Below are 23,911 nucleotides of genomic sequence, written 5' to 3' on the forward strand. Positions count from 1 at the left end.
TGCCGACGCTGCTCCAGCAACACTCTGACCTTTTCACTGAAGGCGCTGGTCTCATGAAAGGCCCGCCAGCCCGACTGCACATCAAGGCCGGAGCAAACCCCAAGTTCTTCAAGGCAAGGAAAATTCCTTTTGCACTTCGTGATAAAGTGTCTAAGGAGCTTGACAGATTAGTCTCAGGTGGTATAATATCTCCAGTCCCTCATTCCGAATGGGCAACGCCCATCGTGCCAGTTTTGAAGAAGGACGGAACAGTGCGCATTTGCGGGGACTTCAAGGTTACACTAAACCCTGTGTGCGATGTTGAGCAGTACCCCTTGCCTGTCATAGACGATATTTTTGCAAACCTGTGTGGAGGAAAAAAATTCAGTATTTTAGACCTTCGCGATGCTTACAATCAGGTCGAGCTAGATGAAGACTCGCGGAAATTAGCAGTGATAAACACACAAAAGGGGCTCTTTTGCTACAACAAGTTACCGTTTGGCATCGCACCAGCTCCAGCGGTATTCCAACGAAAAATTGAATCTGTGCTGCAAGAGCTAAAAGGGACCCAGGCTTATCTAGACGACGTCCTGATAGCCGAGAGCAGCGATGCTGAAAACGTAAACCTGCAAGCTGTGCTACAGCGTTTCCGCGAGAACGGTATCAAGCTTCGTTCCGACAAGTGCAAGTTTGGTGAACAATCAGTTACATATCTTGGCCACCGTATCGATGCTGAAGCGCTACACCCACTCGAGAAGCACGTGGATGCAATCAGGCTAGCCCCGTCACCGCGAAATGTTGCTGAGTTGCGATCCTTTGTGGGAATGGCTACATTTTAAAATAAGTTTTTGCCAAATCTTTCCACTATACTTTCACCCTTGTACAGCCTTCTTGAAAAAGGTGCAAAATGGGTTTGGCACGAAAAAGAAGACGCGGCATTTCAGAAGGCCAAGGATGCTTTGTGTTCAGCCCCAGTCCTAACGTACTTTAATCCGCGGCTCGAGTTGATGTTGCAATGCGACGCGTCACCTTACGGTGTCGGTGCTGCCCTTTTCCATCGAATAAATGGTGAAGACAGGCCTATTGGTTTCCGATCACGAACGCTCACCTCAGCAGAGAGAAAATACTCCCAAATTGAGCACGAGGCTTTAGCCCTGGTATTTGGCGTGACACGGTTCCGCGATTACCTGTTGGGACGGGAGTTCAGGCTTGTAACGGACCACCGCCCCTTGTTGGGCCTTCTCAGACAGGATCGTCAAACTTCTGTCATGGCTGCCGCCCGAATTCAGCGCTGGGCGCTTTTGCTCGGGGCATACCAGTACAAGCTGATCTGTAAACCTGGCAAACAGATGCCAATTTCTGACGCTCTAAGCCGTTTGCCTCAATCGCTGCAGGAGCCGCTAGCGGAAACCGAATATCTGTCCGAAATGGTGCTTAGAATAGACGAATGGGACCAGTCAGCGGTTTACCACCAGGAGATTCAAGCACTCGCAGCAGCTGATGGTTTTCTGCAAACCATATGCAGGTACGTGACTGAAGGGTGGCCCTTCGTCGCAGATGACAGCAGAGAAATGGCGGAATTCTGGAAAAGACGACACGAGTTGTCTGTAGAGAAGGGGCTGTTATACTGGGGCCATCGTGTGGTGATACCAAATGAGGCGCGTGAGAAACTGTTGAAGATGCTGCACGAGTCTCATGAGGGGGCGTCTACCATGAAGACAAGGGCGAGGGCTATATTTTGGTGGCCAGGTCTAGATCGAGACATTTGTAGAATGGTCTCAGACTGTCGAAGCTGCGTGCAGGCTCTGCCCATGCCACCCGCACGGAACCCCGTTAGCTGGCCGATTTCGCGAGAGAGGTGGTCACGGCTGCATGCCGACTACGATTCCGATGCCGACTACGACTACGACGCCCATTGCAAACAAGATGTTGTTGGTAATCGTCGACGCACACAGCCATTGGATAGAAGCCATTCCAGTATCTCGAGCAACCACTAATGCAACTGCCGATTGCATGCGAACCTTGTTTAGCAGGTTTGGATTGCCCCGCACCATAGTTACGGATAACGGTACGCCCTTTACCGGTTCAGAGTTTGCTGTATTTGTGCATAAAAATGGAATCGAGCATATTCGCACCCCGCCTTATCACCCTCAAAGCAATGGTCTCGCCGAATGGGCCGTGAGAACTATCAAGGAGGGCTTGAAGAGAATGCCTGGTGTGGAGTTGGAAACTGCTTTGGCTAGAATTTTTTGTAACTACCGAAATTCGCAACAGGCTTCAGGGTTTTCACCGTCTGAACTTCTTATTGGGTACCGTTTGCGTACAAGACTTGATATGTGTCTTCCTCCCAGGAGCCACGAAAAGCCCAAGGATCCAGCGGCTGATTCCGCCAGTTGGTACTTCGCCCCTGGAGATGCCGTCTATGTGCGCAACTACGGCATAGGAGAAAAGTGGAGACCAGGCAAAGTAAAATCGACGAGTGGTGCCCGTTTAGTCACTGTGGCGACCGAGGACGGCGTCGCTCGACGCCATGTCGACCAGATCCGGAAACGTTCATCAGACACAGACGGAAGCATAGAAATATCAAGTCCCGAGGAATCGCCTCCGACGACCTTAGGGGCACCGAAAAACGAGGCTGAAGACCCTCCCGGAGGGCCTGTTCCTGACCTTCGTCGTTCCACAAGAATCGGAAAGCCAGTGGAGCGCTACGGCTACTAGGGGAAAGGAATGCTGCAGATAACCTATTCGGAGCCACGTGCACCTCTCCGCGCATGCGTCGATGGTTCCTCTTTCCTTCTTTCTCTCTTTTCTCTTCTATATATATTTCCGAGCTGGAAATAAAGCGCTGTCTTTTTGATCTGCGAATCGGCCTGGATTTCATCGCGTAGCTGCCGGCCTTTGGCCGGTAAAACGTAACAGTCTGGAACGCCAATTCATACTGCTGGCGGGCATATCGTAACACCGTTGGGCATGTCACGGTCAGAGCACAAATTCGTGGGTTTAAGTTTCCAGCCAGGTGCCTTAATTATAATCCGCGATTGTTCTCGGGACCTCATCTTGGGCGTCGACTTTCTGCGAGAGTATGGTGCCATTATAGACCTCCGGGAGCGCATAGTGACCTTTTCGAGAGGAAAAGCAGCGAACAGCCGCGACTACTGCCTACGTAACGCGCTCCGGGTTTACGCCGACAGTGTAACTTGACACCACGCGCAAGTGTCCTGGTAGCGGTCGTATGCGACGATCTGCGTGACGGCGAAGCTGTTGCCGAGGGCGATTCCTCCCTTATGCTGACTCGTGGTGTATGTGCAGCCCGCAGTCTTATTATGCTTCGAGGTGGACGTTCTGCGCTCCTCGTGACGAACTTCAGCCAGGAACATCGGCACCTATTTCGTCGTACTACTATCGCTTTCGCTGAGCCCATAGCAGACGTTCCTGAATGCTTTGCGTCTATGACAAAGGACAACCCAGCTCAGACACTCAGCAATATCGACATCAATTCTTACCTTTCGGAGGAAAAGCAGAAAGCGCTGCGCGAGTTGCTACTTCGGTTGAAGGAGTGCTTCGCATCTTCTTCTAAGGTACGCCAGGCGCCCATCACGAGACACCGAATAATCACGTATGACGATTCTCGTCCCATACGACAACTGCCTTATCGTGTATCAGCGAAAGAGCGCAACGTGATTAATACACAAGTGAAAGAAATGCTTGACGGTGACGTCATACAACCATCCCAAAGCCCTTGGTCGTCGCCGGGGGTCCTCTTCAAAAATAAAGACGGAACTTCGGTTCTGTGTTGACTATAGAAAGTTGAACAACATCACAAAAAAAAAGGCGTTTATGCGCTTCCGCGCATCGATGATTCGTTAAATCGACTGCGGCGAACCAGGTATTTCTCATCCATAGATCTGAAGAGTGGATATTGGCAAATCGAATTGACGAAAGAGATCGCGAAAAAACTGCCTTTGTTATCCCGGATGGACTGTACGAATTTAGAATACTTCCATTCGACCTGTGTTCGGCACCAGCCACATTCCAGAAAATGATGGACGCTGTTCTGACGGGTCTGAAGTGGCACAGTTGTTTATTATACTTAGATGACGTCGTCGTGTTTGCGGCGACCTTCGAAGAACATCTGAAGCCTTTAAAGGCGGTACTTGAGGCGCTCCGCTCCGCTAACCTCACACTAAAGCCAGAAAAGTGTCACTTCGGTTACGAAAAGCTGAAGTTTCTCGGGCATGTCGTGAACGCCGACGGCGTCCAGCCTGACCCAGACAAACCATCTGCTGTTGCTGTTTTTCAGACTCCTCGTGACAAGAAAGCAGTACACTGCTTTCTCGGTCTGTGTGCGTACTATCGTCGCTTCATCGCTAATTTCTCCCGGATCGCCGAACCACTCATACGCCTCACGCGAGAAGACACCCTTCGTTTGGACGGATGAGCAGGACACAGCTTTCACCGAGTTACGGCAGCGCTTGCAGGAATCACCCGTCCTCGCTCAATTTGACGAGGACGCTGACACCGAGGTGCATACCGAGGCAAGCAGCATCGGTCTTGGCGCTGTACTCGTTCAACACCAGGAAGGCGGTGAGCGAGTAATCGCTTACGCCAGCCGCACCCTATCATGCGCCGAAAACTACTACTCAACCTCCAAGAAAGAGTGACTAGCGGTTGTGCAGGCCATCATGAAATTTCGGCCTTATCTCTACGGTCGCCCTTTCAAGGTGGTGACCGACCGCCATTCCTTGTGTTGGTTAGCCAACTTGCGAGACCCGTCCGGACGACTTGCTCGATGGAGTCTCCGTCTGCAAGAGTTCGATGTTACCATCGTCTACAAATCGGGCCGCAAACAGGAAGATGCGGACACGTCGCGCGCTCCGTCAAAACTTGCGATAAGGACATGGACGAAGACGGCGCATTCCTTGGGGCTCTCATCGCATCTGACCTGACCATACGGCAGCGCGAGGACGCTGAAATAGGCCCTCTCATCGATCACCTAGAAGGCAAGAATGTTGCAATCCCACGACACATTTCTCGCAGTCTCTCGACCTTCTGCCTCCGAAAGGGTGTTCTCTACAAGAAAAGCTCAACTGCCAGCGACAAAGAGTATCTATTGGTCGTACCTGCTGCCCTCCGTGATGACATTGTCCTAGCCTGCCATGATGAGCCCAGGTCTGGACACTTGGAATTTTCACGTACTCTTGCAAGAGTACGCCAGACGTACTACTGGCCCAGACTTTCTACCTCGGTGAAGCGTAACGGGCAAAGCTGCCGTGAGTGTCAACGCTGGAAATCACCGTCTTCGAAGCCCGGGGGGTTACTCCAACCCATCGTACCACCTAGCGAGCCCTTTGATCAAATCGGCATGGCTCTTCTGAGACCCTTTCCCTTGTCAGCCAGCGGAAGCAAGTGGATTACAGTCGCCACAGACTATCTAACGCGCTACGCCCAGACGAAAGCTGTACAAAGTGCCACGACCTATGAAGTTGCCCAGTTCTTTATCGATCACATAGTCCTCAGACATGTTGCCACCTCACATCTCATCACCGACAGAGGAACTGACTTTACGGCCCAACTGATAGAGGACATATTCGAGCTGAGCTGCACGCAGCATCGCAAGGCCACTGCCTATCATCCGCAGACCAACGTACTGACGGAACGGCTAAACAAAACCATTGCTGACATGCTGTCTCTGCATGTAGACGTCCAGCATAAAACATGGGATCAAGTCCTGCCGTACGTTACATTCGCGTACAACACCGCCATTCAGGAAACCACACGCTTCACACCGTTCCGTTTTCTCTACGGGCGCGAGGTCCAGACCACGCTAGATGCTATGCTCCCGCACGACACCGACGCATCACTTACTTCCGACGCCGAGCAACTTACTCAACACACAGAGGAAGCTTGTCAACTCGCGCGCATACACATCAAGAAGCAGCAGAGTACAGACGCACGACGCTACGACCTTCGACATCGGCAAGTCGAGTACCAGTCAGGTGACCAAGTCTGGGTGTGGACTCCAATCCGTCACCAGGGGTTGTCTGAGAAACTGCTTAGTAGATACTTTGGACCCTACAAAGTGATACGTCGCGTTAGTGAACTATGAGGTCATTCCCGATGGTGCCGCGTCGCCTCGGCGTCGACAGCATCACTCAGAGATAGTGCACGTGATTCGCCTCAAACCGTATTTCGCACGTTAAGGCGGCGCCAACCCGATCTCATACGACCTCCACACTTCCACTTTCCAGTTTAGGAAGCATCGGGTCGATGCTTTTTTTTTTGGCAGGGGAATAATGCCGCTAGGTGTCATGAGCCAGCGCTGAGAAAAAAGTGGCCGGAACGCGCGCTCGGCAAGAAGCGGGCGCTGAAGAAGACGTGGAGGCTGAGGACCGCGGCTTGAGTTCTCGCACGCCATCTTGTACAACTGTGTGTCTAGCCGACGCCGGGTGCATCTTCAATTGTCTTTTCGTGACAATATAGAGAATTCAGTTATATTGAAGTTCATTATATCGACGTTTAACAGTACTAAGATGTCGTCCACTACTTTTGCCACCCGCTGTGGTTGCTCAGCGGCTATGGTGTTGGGCTGCTGAGCACGAGGTCGCGGGATCGAATCCCGGCCACGGCGGCCGCATTTCGATGGGGGCGAAATGCGAAAACACTTAGATTTAGGTGCACGTTAAAGAACCCCAGGTGGTCGAAATTTCCGGAGTCCTCCACTACGGCGTGTCTCATAATCAGAAAGTGGTTTTGGCACGTAAAACCCCATAATTTAATTTTAATTTTTTAATTGCTTTCAGTTCAGCTTTTCTAGGTGTAGGATGACCTGGAATGGTACTCACTTATATGGAGTAAAATTTTTTGTAGTGTCATACTATTGTTACACTTCAATTGCAATATCAGTGTACTATATGTGCCTGATGTTTGCTTACATCTTCATGATTAGCAACCTCCTCTGTGTATTTGGCAGTTGCATATAGTCTCCTGGCCTAATTGTTTGCCCCCATATTGCACGGTTAAGCCTGTTGTGTTTCATGTTCAGGTGCTCTCGAGGTTATTTCTGAAGAGAGGGGTAGTCGTCTTTGCAGCTGATATGCTAGCTGGCATAAATCTTGGGGCCAGTTTCTGAGCTCTTGAGGCAAAGAATTTGCGCTGCAGGCCGCAACTCTACTTTGCCTAGGTGCTTGTTCATTTGCTCTTTCTCATAGAGGTCTTCAAGCATAGTAAAATTGGAAAGACCTGTTATTACCCGATGCCTGTATTCGATGAGTTGTCTTTTTTGTGCGCTGCTGGTAATTCATAACGTACAATACCTTGAACACAAGCACAGCATCTACGATTTTCCATAGTATCCACTTGTCCACCCCCCATGATTTCAAGATTATTTTTTAACCAGGTGTAGAATTTGTGTCCAGGCACGACATAATTGTTTCACCCACGTACTGGCTCTGCCGTCATGGTCTTACACTAGCGGAGGATTTGTGGATGTTGACTTGCGGCTATGTTTGTCGAGCTATGTGGAGCACAATATGCAATCTGGGGTAGTTCTTGATTCTAGTCTTTTTTCCGACGTCGATGTAAGCTGACTTACCAGAAAGTGAGAGGCCAGACTGGCCAAGAAAGTGGTTTGCATGTGGTATGCACGAAAGTGGTATGAAAGTGGTATGAAAGTGGTACACGAAAGTGCAAGAAAGTGGTATGCATGTTGTCGAGAGCTTGTTGCATCATTCTTGATTTCTGTATAAGATAGCTTTCCCATAGACTGTAGTACACCATAGGCTGTACTACACCTGTGTTGTTCGTGTGGGTAGGCCAAATGCACCTCCAACTCTCACTTGAAACTATCTGTCTTTCGAAAAGTAACTGTTTGACTTAGGTGCTCTACCAGAAGTTTTTCTCATCGTCCTCTTATTAGAGTAGCATGAAGTACTGCTGTTAAAAGCCTCTTCACTCTCTTTCATAAGCGGTATTACACAATGCCCTGCAATAAAGCTTCTGCTGCTTATGGCCCACTCATCTCTGCCAGAAGGGGCAACTCTTGGAAGAGGTATTCTTTGTGCTGTGTGCGCGACATAGTATGAGCATTCATGTCTTGACATTTATACATCTGTAGAACCAGCTTCCTGACAGAGAACTTGCTATACCTGATTATTCTTATTTGTGCAGTGCTGTTGAACAATACACATTGATGCAATGAATGTTTACATACTGGAATTATCACGAAAGATGGTTCTTTTACAGTTGTAACCTTTGCTTTGGATTGGCGTTAGATTTTGCATAAGCACGCCCCCTCCCCCCCCCCCCCCCCCCATGCAATAGTATTTGGAAGTTTAAGGGTTCAATAAAAGGGGATGAACTAAATCTAAGTGCAAGACCTTTTTTTACCTATGACTCCCATCGAAATGCGACTTCCATGGCTGGCATTTCAAACCCTCGCCTTGTGTTAGCAGCAGAATGCTATAGCCACACTGGAAGGTGAATAAATTGAAGAACAATATTTTTGTGTGTAGATTTTTTTTTCCTGTATGTAAGTAAAATTTGTAATAAGTTTGTCGTTGCAGAAAAAGCAGTTTGCGGTCCTTTATTGGATAAAGCAGATATCGTGTGTAGTTGAACTGCAGAAATTTGTTCTGAAATCCCCGCGTAATATGTTCTTGCAAGTAGCATGGTATTTAATTACTTATAAAGTTGGTAATCACAGCGGATATCGTTATGCGGGTTTACACACCAATATATGTGATCATAAACTTATTAGAAACTTCTTAGAAACATGTAAGGTATGAATGTTTCTGCACACTTGATCAGCTGTGAACTTGCAAGAACTGCTTGTACTTAAAAAATTCAGTTTCACAGGAAGGGATGCAACTGGCTGACTTCACTGCACAGTTTTGATTTACTCTTCTTTAACGTGTCGTTTTGTACTGTTTTATACCCTTAACGGCTGGCTGTTTGCCTGCATTTCGCATTGTTGCACGAGTTTTACATGACGGTGCAGGAGGGTACGTTGTCTCTGTGCCACTATAGCAAGCGAATAATTTACTTAATTTACTAGCTGTAGAGGTAATTACCTTTCAAAGCAAATGTTAATACAGGTGCAGTAAGGATACAAACTACGCAAGAGATTCAATGTTTATTGGTTTCTGTGCAAGAAAAAAAAAATTCTTCAGGGAACAGGTGCAACTTAAGATGCATGTAATATTCGAAAACAAATTAACGAAGCTGTTTATTCAAGCCACGGATTTAATGCTATCGTAGAAAATTCATTACGATAACCTACGCTTTTGCTCTGTCAAACTTAATAAGTGAGGTAAGATAACCTTTCAAGATGCATCGGGAAATTCACGCTTGAAAAGCGACAAGAAAATGCAACTGAACGGTAGCACATTCAGCACAACGTTGAAACTTCGGGTACATTGCTGTGTTGTCATTTGCCCTAGCCGAGGCCGAAATTATTTAAGCTGCTCCGTACGCGCGATTTTCGTATGCTATTCAACAAAAGAAAATTGTGAAGACCCCACAAGGCCATGTTCTCGTGGCAACTAGCAAAATTGTACGAAGCAAACGTGAAAATGCACTTCATTTGCTGCGTAGCGTGTCACCGAATGCGTAGAAATGGGAGAATGGAATCTGTGGTACAAGTTTTTATTCTCCCTTCGCGTACGTACCGAATTCGATAATCCACGTCTCCGCGCATTGCACGTTTTGAGCGAGACGCCATTTTCCAAAACAAACTGCCGAAATAGCTCTCCGCGCAATTTCGACGGAAAATCGCAGCGATTGCTGCGACGGTGTGGCTGTGCGACCAACCGGTTGGTCGCAGCCGAAAATCGGGGAGTCGGCACTGCGACTGCGATTTTCGTCGCAAACGACGGAAATCGCACTTCCGGTGCGACGAAAATCGCATCATGTGAAACAGGCTTTACACTGAGGAAGCACCAAAGAAACCTTCACAGAGGGCCCCTCACTAAGGAAGCTTACAGAGTGACCTAAGGTGGCCTCACCAGAAAGAAGGCTTCCTTACTGAGGTAAGGAAGGTCTTATTGTTTGGCCCTTAGAGCCGAAGAAACCTGAGCTACATAAAAAAGACAGGCGGGTCGTAGAACAGGCAAAGACTCACATGCGCCTCCGGTGTCGCTCGCTTCGATGGCATGTCTGGCGTACGCCGCATGCATCTGGTGCATGTGGCGTGTCATTGACTTACCGCTATACGTAATGCCGGAAAAATAAGTCGCGAAGTATAGGCTCGTTTATACGCAAACCTTTGTTAGTTTTTGCAGGAAATGATAGAAATGTAGAACTTTGTTAACTTCATTTCACACTCTTTTTTGCCGATGCTCTCGTCAGGTAACGGCTGGCCCCAATACAAGCGTTACGTATGTCTTGTTCCCGGTTTCCGCCGGGTGTCCGCTTTGGTTGAATGTTCTTTTCTAGGCTGCTAGTGTTACAAGTTGCCGCTGGGAAAAATGGCGATCCGCACATACCAGTGCGAGGAGGAGAGCCGCTCGGTACGTTGGTTCGAAGCTAAGATCCTCTTCGCCGATAAGACGGTCTATAGCAAGTCTTCTCGCTTCGAAGGAGATAGCTTGTCAAAGTTGATAAAACGATGACCGTAAGATTGAAGGCTGTTATAGAGCGCCGCTCTCAGGCGCCCTTTCCGGCGGCGAGCTTCCGCGTCCTTAGGCAGCCCTCGGCCTAGCTCGGCGTAACAGAGCGAACAAGCACAGCGAAAGTTGAAAGCAAATGCGGAGTGCAGCCGAGGATGAAAGACGCGGGGAAAAATGTGGAAGAGGGTATGCGCCCTCTGGTGTAAAGCGGAGGAGGGTATGGCAAACGCGTGAGAAGAAAAGCGCAGTGTGGCTGCGATAGCTACGAGATGGCGCCAGTGTAGCGCGCATCGTCTGCGAGGTCTGTTCGCAGCGGCGACTGCTGTGAATTGCGCCCACGCGCCACCCACGCAATATCTCTCGCGATCTCCAGATTAGCGAGGCAGTCGTGCCGCACTTCGCTCCAACTGCAACGTGCCGCACGAGACAGATTTTCCGCGCCAGCCAATATTTCGCGAAATGAAAATACGTTTACAGCTGCGCTCAAATTCGCATTAGGGAGTATCGTAATCGTCGGTGAGTTTTTTACAGTGTAATAAGCACTAAGATGACCGGTGATTACGATCTAAGTCCCAGACGTCGTCGCTAAAACTGCACTTCGTATGGTGGTAGCGAAACGATTTGATCACGAAATGTGGTTGCCTAAAGCCGGTGTCAGTGGTGGTGGTGGTAGCAGTAGTCATCCTGAGTATTTGGGGCTTATGCCCACAGTGAGAGATAATGGAGCTCACTAATTCTAAGATTTCGCCGAGAAAACGTTCTGCAGAAGAATAAAAAATGTCCGCACGCTTTTCTTGCAACCTCGATGGGTATAGATACTTTGCATCATACCGTATGAATAAACATCTGTAGACTGTCCTTTTTAAGCATTCCTCTAATAGACTGGAAGTCTGAGCCGACTGTCATGGTACGACTCGTACCACTGTCAAGGTACGACTGTCATGCAGGATTACCTAAAGTTGCGAAAAACATTGCGCAATTATTTCAGCGGACATGAATTATAGCCTTTATATTTACGTTATATCATAATTTGAACGGCTTGCTTTACAGCCTGCAAGTATGTATGAATGATGTATGCAGGCCCGCGTGATATCAGAATCGAAAGCTGCATTAAGGAACTTTTTGTCCATGACCCAACACGTACAACTATCTGCGGGATCGATCTGTATCTTGGAAGCTTCTAGAATTTTGTTTTGTGAAGTCCTCGTTCTTTGAGACATCCACAGCATATGGTGAACGTCCACTGTAGATGCAGCGGCAGAACTATCTCGATAGCTCACGGGTACTTCAGGTGTGAGACCCTGGGGCCCAGGTGACGATATAGTTGTTTTCATTAGGTAGAAGGTATATTTCGTTAGGTAGAAGGTATAGATCACCACCAGTACAGATGGGGAACATTGACCTATTATTTCCGCTAGACAAACGCGCGAACTTGCTGATCAAACTTTTTTGACTGAAACTACTCTCTAACACAGTAATAAAATTTACGTATCAGGCTAACAGTAAAAGGTCTAGACATGCTCGTAGAAAATAATGAACCCTTATTTTTTCCAGGAGAGGTGATGTTGGCGCAGCTTTTTTACCCAGGACCACTGCTGCATGGAATACTCTGCCTGTAGGTGATTTAGAACTATCCTCATATAACCGTTACTGGTAACGTGTCAAAAGGGAAAGGCGTGCGCACCTTTGACTTGTCCCTGTTGGCGATAATGGATTTGGCTCTTGTCGTGAACAGCGTAGTCGCATACGTGCCATTTTCAGTCGTAAGGGGCTCCGTGTTGTGCCAGAAGTCGAGACCCTGAAGTCCATCCTGGAGCGTCGAAGAAAAAAATACAAGCATGTCCGCAAATGCTTTGCCTTTCACCACAAATGTTAGAATTTCTACTGTCAACTGCAGTGGCTACAAAAAGAACAGCGCTATCTTGGGAACGGGACAAAACAACGAGGAGCACTCAGTCACAGCAATATTACCGTTGTTATGGACACGATAAACAATAATAGCAGTAGGACAGCGCTATGTCTGCGTGATATTTAACGCGATAGCGTTAAGGAGCCGGTGTCCCAGGAACACGGCACCGGCGTCCTGTGGCCGGAGTCAGACGTCGTTCCGGCAAAAAGATTTTCGAACCACGCATACCGAAGCCTTCCACGTGACGCAAGGAATGGACTGAAGTAATTGAATTTCTCTAGCTAAAATACGTGGAAATATCGTAAACTACGACTTACAAACAAGCTACAAACATGATAACTCTCGGATTGTAATTTGAATATACGCGAGAACATAATTATGCTATGCGAAAACTCCAACAAACCCCTTTTCCAGCGTTTCTACAGTGCATAGACCGGCGACGGCGTTCGGCATTTGCGCGCGCCGGCTCGTAGACATCCCAGAGTCCATGGAACGGCACGCCCGCTTCTTTGAAACACTTCCAGATGGCACTCGCCTGGGCTGCGTCGCGGCCCATGAAAGAGACCGTGTTTCTGCCAGAAAGCCCGCCTTCGTGCATAGCGTTCGCCGCGAGCGTTTCCCGGTAAACATTACGGTTACATATGCTGCAGTTTCCGAGAAGACTGAGAAGCAGTCAGGGATCTTTGAATGCTATCGTGTTCCATTCTTAAAGGCGAAGCTTAAGCGTCGTCCAAATTTTTCGTAACATCTTTGTCAGGTAGCTCTGTCTTCTTTTTGTAACCGTGAACCACCGGGCGCGTCAGTCATTCCTTGGGTGATGAGGCTGATTGGAGCCGTCGAGCGCTAGTCAGAAGCACAGCGGCAGCAAGAATAGTTCAGCTAGACGGGCGACAGGTGATGACGCCTGGCGATGGAACGCCGCAGTGCCGTCCTTCCTTACAATCGCACCCCGGCTGAAGAAGGAACCATCCTGGCGACCTACGCGTCGACGACACGATGGGCTATTAGCGGCTGTCTGGATGGATGGATGGATGGATGCTATGAGCGTCCTCTTTGGAATGGGATGGTGGTTTGCGCCACCAAGCTCTTGTTATTGTCATCATACGTTGGTGGGGAAGGATCGCACTGACAAGGAAAAGGTGAAGACACACAAGAATACACAACACTCGCTGTACTCGCAACAGTGTTGTGCATTCTTCTGTGTCTTCGCCTTGTCCTTGCCAGTGCGCTGCTTCACCACCAAGGTATGATAATTAATCACCAACTAGCCCAACTTTCCCCATTACCGAATCTTGTTATTATATTACCTAATGTCCTACCTATGTTACATAAGACAAAAGAAAAGGAAAAAGAGAAACCCCACGATAAATTCTCATAATCAAATTTTCTGAACCCCTATTGTGAACTTTGTTTTTGCACGCCTCCGTTGTTTGTCGTTTCCCTACTTTTCTTTAACCAATTTTCCAATCGCCTCTTACCAATCTCTATTGCGGACATGTTTACTTCCCCCTGCTCTCGCTGAACCTATGGCTTCATGGAGGTCAGAGGTACCTAAATCGACCGCGGGGCAGATATCTTGACATTCTAGTAAAACACATGCTCCATAGTTTCCCTAGCTTTGCCGGAGCAAGTACATGCATCTTCTTCCTTGTTGCATCTCGCTTTATAAGTTCGTGTTCTAAGAGATATAGAGCTTCCCTTTGAGTTATCATAAATTGTTTCTTTCCTGATTTCGTTTTTTCCTCCTAAGTAGTCACTCATAGCAGGTTTCTTTTCCATTTCCGCCACCCATGAGAATATCTCAGCTTCTGATTTTCCACTTGACGTTCTTTGTTGCCATGTTGCTCATCATACAGGTCGTATGCTTGCTGGCAAGCTTCCTAGATCTTTTTTCTGCACTGTGAATCAATGTTTTTTCCTGTACAAATAGCTGAACACTCTACCAGCCCATTTGCTTTCTTCGATATTCTTCAGTCGTTCTTCATAATCAATATTACTTTGAGCTTCTCTCACTTCAAAACTTCTCCAGCTCATACCACCCTGCACAGCCTCATTTGTAGTCTTCCGGTGAGCGCGCAATAATGGTGGAGGGCGAGAGCTCGGAGGGGCGCCCTCTCGCTAGTGAGGTCACGGCCAGGGCGCCGCTTTCTCCGGCTCACTCGGCTGACGCGCGAAATCATTCCTTTCGTGTATGCTTGGGGTATGGGTGGCTCGAACCGTACTTATTGAAATCGATGTCTTCTTTCTGCTGCCGTGCCTGAACCACAGTTACTTCTTTAAAAACGCATGAGTCAAGAAAATTTACGGCTTGGACATCGCAAGCTATATAGCGCTGAAGGGGCCTACTGGTTTGGCAATGCATATATGCGCCATGTATAGGCGCTCCCAGAATAATTCGGAACGCCACGCACGCGGCCGCTCACCGGCGGAGCGCACCCGTGGAAGAAGTAGTACCATGGTCTGCGCGTGCGCAGTCTCCCTAGCGAGCAAGGTTGTCTCCCTAGTGCATCTAGTTTGTGTTGCCTTGCTCCGGAACGGTAGCCCTAGGTGCCCCGTAACGTTTTGTCAAGGGGGGCTGGGCCGGTGGTGTCTGTGACTAGCTGTGTCTGCGCATGCACTCGAGTTGGAGCATAAGCGCTCGTGTCAGCATGTTCGCGCGCTTCGCCCTTTTTTTTTCATTTTTCGTGTGGGCCGTATTTATCATTTGCTAAAAATATTTATGGTAGGTTACCGTGACTAGCGCTGACAAAGGGCGGCGTTTTCGTCTGATGCAACCGTGATGATATCGGCGGCTCGATTGATAAAGGGATACGAACATATTTAAACAACGACAGTTACGCGAATTCCGCCCTATTCCAATCGAGGCAACATGCCGAAAAGAGTGCTGATGAATGTGCGGAGAAATATAATTAAGAGGAAGCTTTAGCTCGGGTGCTCCTATCTAAATACATGTAAAAGGAGAATTCGTTTTTCTCGGCAACCACTGCACCAAATTTGACGGAGTTTGCTGCATTTAAAAGAAAAGCTTAAAATCTAGTGACTGTTGGTTTCGAATTTTCGATTTAGGTCGTCAAATTTTTATAAAAATTTGGCAAAAATCGCAAATTCTCAGAAAACGAAACTATCAAGTTTACAACTCCGTAACTCAGCAAGAAAAAATGATATCTCAATTCTGTGAATTGTACCTGATAGCACAACTAAAGCGGACAAAATTGATATGTTGCACATGAACCTCAAAAAATGGAGTAATGTGTAATTACAACTTTTGCAGAACCTTTGTAAACAACGTAACAAATTCACGTAAGATGTAAACTGACATATCAAATTTGTCCGCTTTGAACGGTCTAATGGATGCCGTTTACAGAATCGCGATATCTGTTTTCGATGCAGAGTTATGAATTTGTAAACTTCGTTCTTCTATTTTTTTCAAACGTCTGAATTTTTGAAAATCCTTTTAACAAAATTCAAGCCCTAAATCAAAATTCCGCTTCCAACAGTCACTAGAATTTAACTTTCTCTCTCAAATGCAACAAGTTTCTTTAAAATCGGTCCAGGGGTTATCTCAGAAAAACGTTTTTGCGTTTTTACATGTATTTGAATAGGCCGCGTCGGAGTTGGGCCCGAGCTAAAGCTTCCTCTTAAGCTCAGTTCACAAGGTATACCTCAACGTGAGATATGCCGCCTCACAGGAAAGTCTATAAGTGCGGTCAACCGAATAATCCAAGCATACAGGGATGAAGATGGCCGACTCAAAGATGCAGCACGATCGGGACGACACCGATGCACATCGGAAGAGTCCGATCTTCTTATTGTTGCTGCAGCCGTTGCTGATCCTTTTAAGAGCGCCCGCCAGATCAAGACAACCCTCGACCTGCCAGCCAGTGAGGAAACAATTAGACGGCGCATGCGAGAGGCTGGTCTTCGTGGATTTGTCGCGGCATAAAATCCACACCTTACGGAGCACCAAAAACGCCGGCGCCTTGAGTTCTGCAGGGCATATGAGCGCTGGACGACTGCAGAATGGAAGGAAGTAACATTTTCAGATGAATCGACATTTTCATCTAGATGGGACCAAGAGCGCCGCGTATGGAGACCATATAACTGCAGGTATTTTCATTTTCTTTCTGATATTTTAAGCACAAATTCTTCGGACGCGCAAGAGGTATTTCATCTGAAAAGACCATTATCTATTCCCTTCTTTTCGTGCAGATACGAGCCTGGGTATGTTTCTGAGATCCACAGCAGCGGCCGCTGTACTGTCAACGTTTGGGGAGCAATTGGCAAAGAGGGCCTCGGTCCGCTAATCCGATTGTCCCCATCGTTCACAGCTGAAGCTTACTGCGACATTCTGGACTACCACCTATTGCCATACGCTCTGGACGGGCCATTTAAAGATGACTGCTACTTGTTCCAGCAAGATCTGAGCCCGGTGCACACCGCCAGAGCTGTGGAAAAAATTCTTCAAGAACGTGGGGTTCGCGTTCTTGACTGGCCTCCGAAAGGTGCAGACTTCAATGTTATGGAGAACGTGTGGGGCACGATGAAGGAAAGCTTATCCAAGCTGAATCTGGGAGGGGCCAGTGCCGACGAGCTCTGGCTCGCCATAACGCGCGAGTGGAAGCGCCTTGGTGAGAGGAGGGACTTCGTCGATGCGCTCTACGAATCAATTCCACGCCGCGTACAAGCTGCGCTTCGCGTGGACGGCGCATTCGCGAGATATTGATAGCGGAACACGCCAATCGCTTTAGACGAAACAGTTACGCCTCGATTCTTTTTTTTTTTTTTACTCTGGAAAAAATAAACCCCGTGTTCTTCCTATTATTTAGATTTACTATGTTCTCCTTACTACTTTTTTGCATTCAGCTCACACAGCCTACCCTGGATTATCATTGTATATTTCCTCTGAGCAAAAGAAAATGAGTATCTTCGCCAACAAACGCCGACTCGCGATCAATACTTAAGGACACTCGCTACCAATGGTCCAGATTCCGTGATTGATTGGCGCACAATATATACGAACCACTTAACGGGGTGAGTCAATAAATGAGTAGAGTCGTGAAGAGTTCATTAGAGTGACCTTTGCATGAAGTGACTTCCTGTGCGTGAAATTGGCCTTGATGAATGTGCCGCGTTATTTCATTTTGTGAACTCCTTTATTGCCACTATCGCAGACACACCCGTTAAGAGGGGTCATGTAATATTCGAAATTGTCCCCGTATTGCGGAGCTAGTAGTAACACGGATAGGGAGATATTTTGCTAAGAGCTAATACTTCGCAGGACAGGCTAACACGGTGGAAAAATAGGGCAGCGTTGCCGTTGTAGCCAAGCCGCCCCACTAGCACGTAATCACGCAAAGCATTGCTATCCCCCAGACGGGATGCAGACCATGGCGAGAATGCGCTGCAAGGAATGCAGGAGCCTTTATTTGTAGATAACGGTGCATGCATGCTGTGCTTCAGACATTCATTCGCCCAGCCCCCATTGCACAATGCTAAAGGGCACCTAGCGCTACCTTCTTGGAGCAAGGCAACGCCAATCTAGATGCACTAGGGAGCGAAACTTGCTCGCTAGGGAGACCGCGCATGCGCAAATGTTGCCTGTATTTATCCGCCGGCGCGCTCCGCCGACGAGCAGCTGCGCGTCCAGCGTTCCGAATTATTCTGGGAACACCTGTATGTCCATAAATTTTGCGTAAAGAGAATGACTGAAAATTCAACACACGAAGTTGTGTACGATGCTTTGCTAAATACTTAACATTTCCGCAGTACTTAGCTATGAGAGACATTGCATTTTACAAGGAAGAAAAATCTTCGTATTTGGTGTCGACATGTAACACGCTAAAGACACTTCCGAGCGAAGCTGTGATTACGATTCTTATTACTCTGTTGTGTTGTTCTAGTCAAATATGGCCCCTTTATCAGTACGTAAAAGAAAGAGTTAGCCGCGGATTTCGTATGAAAAAGTTTGCTGCTACTTTCACCACTCTCTGAAACAGGCCCTAATAAAACGAATTGCTCATGGCTGCTAACACGACGGCGCGTGATGTAGAGTATTTACGTAGTTAGTGCACAAATACCATAGTAGCAATCACCTGAAAGAAAAGTTTCGTGGTTAAGATCGAGAGCCAATCAATTGCAAGCGATGAAATGTTTCATGGACAATATAGCACACCCCTCACTCAATCCAGAGAGCTTATCACATATAACTTACCTGCAAGAAATTAGTGATCACAAGGTTATCCACGCCGAATTTTCGTTCTGCCTTGAACGGCGCGAAAAACTTAAGAAAACAATCCTTCTATATGAAAAAGGTAACTATGACGCAATTAACAACGAGCTTAGAAATTTTTTCCCTTTATTTGAAGCCCAATTTTACAGCATGCCTCTCCAGAAGAGCTGAGAGGTATTCAAATACAAAATACAGGACTTGGCCAACAAATTCATTCCTAAAATTACTTTCCGTGAAAATCACCAAAAGCCATGGTACACTAAGACACTTAAAACATTAGAAGGCAGAAAAAAGCGCTTCTTTCGTGCTGCTAAGATAAGAGCCTCGTCTAATGCGTGGCAGCGGTACTATACTGCCGAGAATGCCTACCTGATTGCTGTGAGAAATGCTAAGTTCAAATTTTTCAACAACGATTTGACAAAATTGTTAAATGATAACGCGAGAAAATTTTGGAAGGTCATCAACCCTATCGAATCGCGCGCTATCACTCTGACCAACGAATTGGGAGAAACCGTCGGGGACCTCGAATGCGCTAACACCTTCCACATTGCTTTTAGCACAGTTTTCACAAAAGAGCCCAGTACACCTCTGCTTACGACACCAGCTAAAACTTTGTCTACTATGCCTGCTATCACAATAACTCATGATGGAATTTTTTCATTGTTAGATAACATTAAGCTTTCTTCATCGACAGGCGTCGACGAAATCAATTCCAAGCTGTTAAAGAACACCAGACATACCATTACTGCGTATCTGTGTATTTTATTTTCTCATTCACTATCTGTAGGTCACTTGCCAAATGATTGGAAAGTGGGGAAGGTTGTTCCTGTCTACAAATCTGGTAAAAAAGATTCCCCACTAAATTACCGCCCCATATCATTAACAAGCGTCCCGTGCAAAATCATGGAGCATGTCATTTATTCTAATATCATGGCATTTCTCGATAAAAATAACTTTTTTCATCCATCTCAGCATGGCTTCCGAAAGGGCTTCTCATGCGAGACCCAACTGGCCATTTTCATTCATGACTTGCATGTTAACCTCGACACCAACATAATAACTGATGCCATTTTGTTAGATTACGCAAAAGCGTTTGATAAAGTGCCGCATCAACGATTACTTTTTAAACTAAACCAGTTAAACCTGGACCACAACGTTCTGATTTGGATCAAAGAATTCTTGTCTAACCGGTCCCAACACGCCCTTGTTAATAATCATACCTCTGACCCTATTCCTGTAACATCCGGTGTACCCCAAGGCTCGGTTCTCGGTCCTCTCCTATTTCTAATATATATTAACGACTTGCCTCAACACTTATCTTGCCAAATCCGAATGTTCGCTGACGACTGTGTAATTTACCGATCAGTTTCTAATCATTGCGACGCAGCAAAGCTTCAGCATGATCTAGACCGTGTCCAGGAATGGTGCGACCGCTGGCTAATGACCCTTAATCCGACTAAATGTAAACTTCTTTCCATTACTCGCCAAAAGCACCCCGTTACATTCCCGTACATAATTGCTAACGAACCTATACAAGCAATAACATCATTTAAATGCTTAGGCGTTACTTTGTCCAATGATCTCTCATGGCGTGCACATACTACAAACATCATATCATCGGCAAATAGAACTCTCGGTTTTCTCAAACGTCACGTTCGTAACGCTCCCCAACACGTTAAATTACTAGCCTATAGGTCACTCATCCGTTCAAAACTAGAGTATGCGTCACCCATATGGTCCCCACATCAAGCATGCGTCGTAGATGACCTTGAAGCGGTACAAAATCGGGCCGCCAGATTCATTCACTCATCTTATTCTCACGAAATCAGTGTTACCGCCCTCAAAGCGGAATCTGGGCTGCAAGCATTATCCCTCCGCCGACGCATAGCAACACTTTGCCTATTCTATAAGCTTTACCATTCATCACTTAACAGTGCCCCTTACATAACACCACCCGCATACATATCCCCTCGCACTGGTCACCAACTGCAAGTTTCCCGTACACGTACGAGAACTGTTAATTTTTCAGCATCTTTTTTTCCTCGCGCAGCCAAAGACTGGAACGCCCTTCCTCGCAATATCGTCGTTCTCACCTGTCCATCATCTTTTTCTACCAATGTGACTGAGTACCTGTTGTCACAAATTTGAGTGTTATATTTTTTATGTACACCCACCCCTTATGTAATACCCCCTAGTGGGGTCTTTAAGGTAAATAAATGAAATAAATGAAATGAAAAACCCCTCACTCAACGGCCGCAACCGACTGTCGTTATGGAGAGGCACGCACTGTTCGCGAAGCCCATCATTTATCTACAACTTCGCATTGAAACCATGAAGCAGTTTTTTTACAGTGCCAATTGCAATGCCTAAAGTATACTCGAGGTATTACAGCGCAGCTTATGGTTTTTAGAAAAGGGAAGTTCAAGCTCCTTCTGCCTCACCGTGTCTCGATCCACCGTTGTGTCATTATACAAACGGGAAACTATTCGCTTTATCAGTGCATAAAATTTATCCTCGCAAACCTTCCTAAGGAAGACACCACAAGCCCTAATTATTTCACTTGATTTTTGACGCCCCACCTAGGAATTCTAATATCTCCAATATGTCCCATACTACTAATGAATGACGCTTCGGCTTCTTTCTGGCTGAACCCATACGGTCCAAAAGGCATACTTCACTAAAAAAATTGAGCCGAGCAGCCAGTGTCAGTTCGCCAAACAGATTTGTCATGTATGCTCCTCAAGCAACAAACACCAGTAAACTGCTCAAGTGAGTTGAACGTGCAGCACGGGAAACGGAATATTTATTGATACATTTCTTTTCGTACTCTGCAAATAGCTGTAAGCCTCAATTAGCTTTACTTCAAGTTACCGCCACTTAACATAAACACTTGAAGGACCACCTAATTTTGAGAAGCAGTTAAAGAAGCCTAGTGCTACTGGTATAATGTAAAGCGCTGAGTTAGTTAAGTCCTCGTGTTACTGACGAGCGTTTCTGTTAATAAATGAAAAAAATCGATATTATACCATGAAATACTCTTCGTGAAAACACCTAGTTTAGCCGATTAAAGTTAAGGTAACATTTGTAGATATCAAATATAGTCAGGGTTTGTGGCATACCTGTTGCAGCGCGGCAGGTATGGTATCATAACTGGATTCGTATATGCTATGTTCTTGCGGTTGTCGATCCGCGCATGAAAAACCCACAGTGAGCTGGTCTGCGTCGGTGGTCATGACACTGTAACGTTGCCTTTGAGGACTGTATTGTCATCCAAGAAATCAGCTCTTTGAATAAATTTTCGCGAACGAAAACGTCGCAAAAGTATATTTGACGACTGCCAGAAGTATACAAGCAGATGGAACAAGAGCGAACAAACGAAAACACTGCAGAAAGCGCCCAGACACCGCCCTAACTGCCGCAGACGACTAGCGCGAGTCCGTGCCCCTACGTCACGCGAGCGGCGCTCGCAGCGCCCCTGTAGTTCGTTCTCGGTGCTAATAAGGCTTGAGTCTATCTACGTGAACAATTTCCCTTCCCCGGCGTCGGTGGTCATTTGGGGGCGGCAGTGGCTAGACGATGTAGTTGACGGGCGTGGTTCGGGCAATGACGCGATAAGAAACATGAAATCTTGGAAGCAGTTTGGAAGAGAGGCCAGGACTCGTAGGTAGGACCCAAAGACATTCGAGAGATTCAGGCGGGAAGGTAGGAGCGGGTCGGCAGTCGTGACATCGAAGCTTCTGGCGGGATTGGCCTGCGGTACTGAGCGAGCGGGCGAGCTGCCGACATTCTTCGCCACGCTTAGCGGTGGTGGAAACCGCAGTGCACTGTGAAGCGCATGGATGATATTGAAAAATTGTGTCGATGGTACAGGAAGGCTCACGGCCGAAGAGAACGGAAAAAACGGAGGGAATCAGGTTGTGGATTGTTTGGCGCTGTTCTATGCGTGTGCTACGAACTGTAGAGCAAGGTCCCAGTTGGAATGATCCGAGGCGACATACATGGGCAGCATGTTGCTGACAGTACGGTAGAACCGTTCTGCCAAGCCATTTGTCGGGGGTAATAGCCGGTTGTGATGCGACCTATAATGCTGCATTGATGAAGCAGCGACTTGACTACTTCATAAAGAAATACTCACCCTCGGTCATTGAAGAGCTCAAGAGGAGCGCCGTGGCGCAGGACGAGGTGATGGAGGATGAAAGAAGCGACGTCCTGCGCTGTGGCCACTGGGAGGGCAGTGGTTGTGCATGTCGCGTCAGGTAGTCGACCGCGACTATCGCCGAACGGTTGCCAGCAGCCGTACAGGTGAGGAGACCATTTAATTTAATCCCGACACGGTCGAAGGGGCAGACTGGGCATGGAACTGGCTGCAACGGAGCGGCTGAATGAGGAGCCAATTTGCGGCTTTGGCAATCACGGCATGAACAAACGTAGTTGCTTACGTAATTTACATGCTCCGCCAGTAATATCGAAGTCGAAGGCGCATGGAAGTCTTGGACACACCGCCATGGCCACACTGCTGGTCGGCGTGAAATGAAGCGCAGATATCGCTACGAAGTGGGCGCGGGACCACTTGAAGCCACTTGCGACCATCGCAATGGTAATTTGGGCGGTAGAGAAGCCCATCTCGAATTGCGAAATGCGGTGTTTAATGGCGGAGCGCACGAGGCATCGGTAGTCCGACAGAATTCTTCAGAAGGTTCAGAAGAATGGCTATACCCATGGGTCCTTTTGCTCCTCTGAAGCCAACTGGGTGATGTGCGAAGGTAATAGAGCGGTCGTTAGGGGCGAAACAATGTCGACGTCGGGTGGGATCGGCGAACGGGATAAAATGTCGGAGTCGGAATGTTTGCGCCCGGAGTGGTAGACAACCCTAATGTCGCATTCCTGTAAACGTAGGGCCCATCTCGCGAACCGACCAGATGGGTCTTTGAGGGACGACAAGCAGCAAAGCGCATGACGTTCAAAAGGTCGACCGTAAAGGTAAGGCCGAACTTTGGTAAGAGCCCACACAATGGCTAATTATTCCTTCACAGTCACAGAGTAGTTGGCATTAGCTTTGGTGAGAGTTCGGCTGGCGTAGGCTACGACGTATTCGCACAAGCCTGGTTTTCGTTGCGCTAGCACTGCACCCGCGCTGACGCCGCTGGCGTCAGTGTTATTTCTGTAGGAGCATTCGGATAGATGGAAGGA

At 47.5% G+C, this 23,911-nt stretch overlaps 1 protein-coding gene across 1 annotated transcript in view; it reads right to left on the minus strand.

The window, feature by feature from the left end:
• LOC126524734 (arylsulfatase B-like) overlaps nt 1-23,911 on the minus strand; it is a 103,960-nt gene that overhangs the window by 31,810 nt on the left and 48,239 nt on the right. The gene's annotated exons all lie outside the window — the stretch shown is intronic.

Source organism: Dermacentor andersoni, chromosome 3, assembly GCF_023375885.2.
Source record: "Dermacentor andersoni chromosome 3, qqDerAnde1_hic_scaffold, whole genome shotgun sequence".
In the NCBI taxonomy this organism is placed as follows: Eukaryota; Metazoa; Arthropoda; class Arachnida; order Ixodida; family Ixodidae; genus Dermacentor; species Dermacentor andersoni.